Source organism: Cynara cardunculus (genome assembly GCF_001531365.2).
Source record: "Cynara cardunculus var. scolymus isolate 2C chromosome LG 17, CcrdV1, whole genome shotgun sequence".
In the NCBI taxonomy this organism is placed as follows: Eukaryota; Viridiplantae; Streptophyta; class Magnoliopsida; order Asterales; family Asteraceae; genus Cynara; species Cynara cardunculus.
In genome coordinates this window covers 21,989,094-21,996,021 of record NC_037544.1, presented here as the reverse complement: position 1 = coordinate 21,996,021, position 6,928 = coordinate 21,989,094, and positions in this window count along the sequence as shown.

The window sequence follows — 6,928 nt, the reverse complement described above, 5'->3', positions numbered from 1 at the left end:
TTGATATTTAATATGTATTGAACCCAACTAGATAGTTAGGCATTTTGACACTAGGTATGGCCTTGGTAATATAAGGCACTTGAAATCTTAAGATTGGGTCTATGTGGGACAAACCAAATACCCAACATTTTCTATTCAAACGCCAATAATACCCCACATTTGAATAGAAAATATAACTTTTCAAGGGTCTTGTAGTTCTATATCAAAATCAAACATGACATGCATCGGAAGAGGTGTCCAAGTGACTTGAACCTGACGTTGTGAATACTCATCGGACCTACTTTGTGGATCGTGAAGAGAAGTCTTGAACTAGCCACGTGTTGTAGTAAGTCAAGACAATGAGTATCACACATATCATGTTAATGCATAGATTGATTCTTACCATTGTGTTCATTTCGGTCGTGAACAATCCCTCTTCATGAGACTTTTAGAAGACATAGCCATAGAGTCCTCAAAGATGCAACCCCACATCAATCTCATATAGGTAATACTGATCAAGAACATTCTGTTGTGTTCCACCATGAAGCTATCAGAATTATTAAAAATAAGAATTTATCCCTAAATCATCAACGGAAAATACACGAAATAAAACATCACAGAAAAAGGCATACCTGTGTATTGAAACTTGAGTCTTCCTCTGCTAGTTGTCCTATTGAACCTATACCATGGGATCTCCAATGTTGCTAGGTTAGGTTTCCACCGAGTGGTGACTCATAGCTTAGATTGAAAAACGAGAAATGGAGGGATCATTTATAGCACACCGTATAGACCTTAACTGTCGGGTAACCGACGATAGCCGTCGGACAGAGCCGAGCCCCGGCCGCACGCCTGCTGGCACCGAGCCATCTCGTTAATGATATCAAGAGACCCCAAGAGCCCCAAGCCCCAAGGCCCTCTTGATATTTAATATGTATTGAACCCAACTAGATAGTTAGGCATTTTGACACTAGGTATGGCCTTGGTAATATAAGGCACTTGAAAKCTTAAGATTGGGTCTATGTGGGACAAACCAAATACCCAACAATAACCCACATTTTCTATTCAAACGCCAATAATACCCCACATTTGAATAGAAAATATAACATTTCCAGGGTCTTGTAGTTCTATATCAAAATCAAACATGACATGCATCGGAAGAGGTGTCCAAGTGACTTGAACCTGACGTAGTGAATACTCATCGGACCTACTTTGTGGATCGTGACGAGAAGTCTTGAACTAGCCACGTGTTGTAGTAAGTCAAGACAATGAGTATCACACATATCATGTTAATGCATAGATCGATTCTTACCGTTGTGTTCATTTCGGTCGTGAACAATCCCTCTTCATGAGGCTTTTAGAAGACATAGCCATAGAGTCCTCAAAGATGCGACCCCACATCAATCTCATATAGGTAATACTGATCAAGAACATTCTGTAGTGTTCCACCGTGAAGCTATTAGTATTATTAAAAATAAGAATTTATCCCTAAATCATCAACGGAAAATACACGAAATAAAACATCACAAGAAAAGGCATACCTGTGTATTGAAACTTGAGTCTTCCTCAGCTAGTTGTCTATTGAACCTATACCATGGGATCTCCAATGTTGCTAGGTTAGGTTTCCACCGAGTGGTGACTCATAGGTTAGATTGAAAAACAAGAAATGGAGGGAGCATTTATAGTACACCGTATAGACCTTAACTGTCGGGTAACCGACGATAACCCAAGGCCCTCTTGATATTTAATATGTATTGAACCCAACTAGATAGGCATTTTGACACTAGGTATGGCGTTGGTAATATAAGGCAGTTGAAATCTTTAGATTGGGTCTATGTGGGACAAACTAAATACCGAACAATTACGTCAATTAGACGTTAAGAATGCCTTTTTGCATGGTTTCTTGAGTGAAGACATGTATATGGTCCAACCTTCTGAAGTGTATACCTTCTTATGTTTGGAAATTGAACAAAGCCCTTTATGGTTTAAAACAAACTCTCCGTGCATGGTTCACACGTATGAGCAGTTTTCTTTGTTCTGTTGGCTTTGTACAAAGTCTGTCTGATTCTCGATTTTCATCTACGGTCGTGGCACACATATAATTTATTTTCTCCTATATGGTGATGACATTATGTTTACCGTTAATAGCGAGTCTTTGTTGCTTGCATTCCTTCATTGCTATTTCAGGTCAAAAGTTTGATATTAAGGACCTTGGACCATTACATTACTTCTTGGGGTTACAGGCTACTATGCAATCAAACAGTTTGCATATCAGTCAGTTGAATTTGCTACTGATATTCTTTCTAAGCAGGATTTGTTGCATAGTACGCTTGTTTCTACTCCAATGTCCACAAAGGTTGATCTTCACTCTGTCCATGAACCTCCCTCTAAATCCTACTGTTTCTCGTGAGTTGGTCGTGTGTCTTCAGTATCTCACAATAACTTCTCTTGATGTTGCTCTCTCTATCAACTTAGTGTCTCAGTTTCATGAACCAACATTGATTCTCGCATCTAACTGCGATCAAGCACATGCTTTGATATGTTAAAGGGACTTTGGGTCATGGGCTATTGTTCACTCCTCAGAAACAACCAGTTCTCTTTCTGCTTATTTTGATGCAGATTGGGCAGGCTGTCCACACAATCGCACATCCACTTCTGGTCACGTGTTCTACCTAGGCACCAATATCATTTCATGGTGCTTCAAAAAAAAAACCTACTATTCCACATTCAAATCTAATGAGAAATAAAAATCCCCTTGTGGCCACAGAGGTTTAAATGCGGTGACTCCGGGCTATCTACAAAACAGGTGGTCGCCGTGGGATTAGTCAGCTCGCATAGCGGGTTGGATATCCACGTTTATCTAAAAAAAACCTATTATTGCACGTTCAACGCTGAATCGGAGTACAGGTCACTAGCTCATGCGAGCGCTTAAACTACTTGCTTGAGTTATTTATTGTGGGAGCTTGGTGCTCTGTTTTACTTCATTGTGCAACTTGAGCACCATGTACATGGCTTCAGATTCGGTTTTCCATGTTCGTACGAAGCACATCGAGCTTGATTATCATTTTTGAAGAGAGAAGGTGCCTCGTGGCAGTCATAGAGTGTGTTCTCTCCCATCTCAGAACCAACCAACGGACTTACTCAGTAGTCCATGTTAGTAGGCCAAGTTTGAGGGGAGATGTCAAAGATTAAGGATCTTCCTGGTTTTATTTAATTACTGCAACAATTTGTGCAGATCAATTAGCTAATGTCAAGGAGAAACATTATTTTGTAATATGTAGTTTTTTAAAATAGGGCATCCTTGATATGTATATATATTGTATCTTTTGTAATGCAATGAATCATACGAAATATACTTTCTACATTTTCTGCAACATCAATGCTCAAACTACAAGCTTTTGTGCTAGTTTTATAGACTGTATTGTATACTTTAAGCATAAAGTAATTCAGTAATGGAAATCGATACTTCTTTATCTTTTGAGTTGTTCTGCCGGATCGGTAACTCAAGATCTTTGGTATCTACCCGGACCCGATGAAAAAATTGAGATCGCTCCTTATGGACTCGTTGAGAATGATTCTGGTATAGTTCATGGCCTATTAGAAGTAGAAGGCGCTTTGGTGGGATCTTCATGGACATGCAGTCAGTTTGATAAGGATCAAGTGACATTGCTTCTTCGACCCGAACCAAGGAATCCCTTAGATATGATGCAAAATGGATCTTTTTCTATCCTTGATCAGAGATTTCTCTATGAAAAAGACGAATCGGAGTTTGAAGAGGGGGAGGAGAAGGAGCCCTCGACCCGCAACAAATAGAGGAGGATTTATTCAATCACATAGTTTGGGCTCCTAGAATGTGGCGCCCTTGGGGCTTTCTATTTGATTGTATCGAAAGGACCAATGAATTGGGATTTCCCTATTGATCCATGTCATTTCGGGGCAAGCGGATCATTTATGATGAAGAGGATGAGCTTCAAGAGAATGATTCGGAGTTCGTGCAGAGTGGAACCTTGCAGTACCAGACACGAGATAGATCTTCCAAAGAACAAGACCTTTTTCGAATTAGCCAATTCATTTGGGACCCTGCAGATCCACTCTTTTTCCTATTCAAAGGTCAGCCCTTTGTCTATGTGTATACATAATATCTTATAATTGTAATTTGTAACAGTTCATTTTGCTGCTTTTTTCATGGGAAATTTTTTCCATCATATATATCTCAATGTCGAAGTAAATTGAAAAGAACATAACATTTGCACTATGGGACGTTTGAAAAGTGACATCTATTGTTTCGGAGTGGTGTTGCTGGAAACTGTTACCGGCCTAATAGCATGGGGTAACAAACGTCGTGAGGAGCAACGACTATTGGTATCCTTGGCAAGTCCATCGTAGCACACAAAGGAGAGATACATAAAATAATAGATCCACGTCTTGAACAAAATTACCCTGAAGAAGGTGCATTCAAATGTGTTGCACTCTCATTAAGATGTCTAGCAAACCAACCTAAAGATAGACCATCAAGTGATGAAGTTTTGCAGAATTTGAAGAAAATATATGCCGATTCAATGCTTGTCTTTGGTGTAAACAGTGGTAATAAGAGAAACATCATCTCACTCGTTGCCATGTCATAAGATATATTTATTCACATTCCCTACATTGTTCCTCACATTAATTCCCATAGTACCTTATCATATACCTTTGGAAGATTAATATAAGATCCTTTTAGTTGCGTTTGGTTTGTAGGGTTAGATAGTGTTCCATGTTTGGTGCGATATGGGAAATGACAAAAGCTCATGTTCCACATTTGGTGCAACGTAGGACTTGGGACTGAATGGAACTAAGTAGGACAAAAATGGTTTTCTTTTGTTCCACCAAAAGAGGTAAATCAAAAACCACAAGGATGGGAGAAAACTGAAAAATTAATAATCTACCCACGTGCGTAATATGGTTTTGGTTTAATGGTCACCACCCCCCTCCGGACGCCACCAACACCAGGTACCACCACCTCCTCCACCTCTACTTCCACTGGATTTGTTCTGTCGTATCGAACTTACCAAACACAATGAAGACAACTTAATTATGCTTAATTACAGGTTCACGCAGTTTTAATATTTTGCACTTAAGCATTATCCTCTGATGATTCACATTAGTGTGAGTATCCATGTGCTTCATAGTTTTATTTGTTTCTGTAATCTCTTTACCTTATCTAAACCAACTTGTTTACCTGTTCCTACTTTCTTGTGAGGTTCCTCTTATTCTTATGTCTAATTTCATATATTCTCTCGCTTTATCTGCTAAGAGAATAATCGAGAAAAGGAATATGAATTGATTAATTAGCAGTTATTGCACTCTCCACAAAGATCTAATGGCCAATTACAAATCAGAATGAATCCCTCCTATTTATATCTCACAACCCTCCTCGCTTCCCTCATGACCAAGTTACCAAACCATTTACTAAAATACCCGAGGTCCACCCAACTCTTATTCTTTTTAGTGTATGTCAACTTTATTGCTGGCTTATCACTCTCTTGGCTAGTTTATACATGTCTATATGTGTCAAGCCTAAAGCCAAGGAGGAAGAGAGGCACCATATTACCTAAATAACTTATATTTAATGAACCGTGGTTGTCTTTTCATATTGCATACTTGCCGTACAATGGCCTTCGTGACACTTAATGCCTGTAGCATATGATATTTTCCTTAGACCCTCATGCATATGAAGATTGTTGAACTAAAGAGTTTTTATTATCGAAACCTAGTGGGACAGATATCTGATTGGGTATTAGCTTGGCAGACATTGTATTTTAGCCCAGGGCGATTCAAAGCTATCAAATAATACCATGGGCAACAATAAGTTTCTGGACGCAACTAAACTTCCTGCAGATGACAAAGATCAAAGAGTAAAAGAATTGAAGTTTGCTGATTTGGAAACCGCTACAAATAACTTTAGTTAGTCCAAAGCTGCCTTGGGTGAAGGAGGTTTTGGAGGCATGTTCTTAGGTTCAGTCGACAAGAACACGTTCGCCCCTTCAACACGAGGTGTTGGAATTGCTGTTAAACGGCATGGTGTAGGAAGTCGTCAAGGACATGAAAAATGGCATGTGATTTCTAAAAACAAGTCGGCAAGGACATGAACAGCTCTAGTTTATAGACTCACCATCATAGACTCCTAAAAAAACTGAAAAACGGAGTTCCTAACAGCATCATTATAAAGCTGAACCTTTGGGTACAAAAAACTCCATAACTTATTGTTAAGAAAACCAAATGACTTGAAACTTTCACCATTGAAAACTATACTTAAAAACCTTTAATTTGAAAGGTCATACACACAGATTGACCAACGTCTTGCCCCTTCAATTTTCCTGTCAAAGTCAACTTAGATCTGTTTGGGTTTATTTGTTCCTCCCTTGAGCCCAAACCTGTCCTTCGTTCCTATCATTATTTTGAAAATTCTTGAACAATGCTGTTGGTAATGGCTTCGTAAATATGTCCACCACGATCACAACTTGCAACATGAGTCATTTGCACATTACCTTCCTTCACATGTTCCCGAATGAAATGAGAACAAACATCTATATGCCTACTTTGTGTTAAAGTTTGTTAGTCGGTTAGCTGATTGTTACTGTGGTTAGCTGATTGTTATTGTTTATTTCTTTTTCCCTGTATAAATAATGAGGTCCTGTATATTTTTCATTCATTCAGAAATAATATCATCTTCCTCCCCTTTCTCTCACTATGTTCACGACTCCCTATTTCTTCATTCTTTCAAGTCTAAAATGGTATCAGAGCAAGGGTAAGCTTCATCATCTGTTCTCTCATCATTCATCGATTTTTTTTTCTTCTATCTGATTTCTTTCATTATCAATCATCTTATAATCTGATTCCTAATCAATAACAATGACTGAAAACCCTAATTCTGTTTCGACGGGATCTGGAATCAACACCAGTGGAACTAACG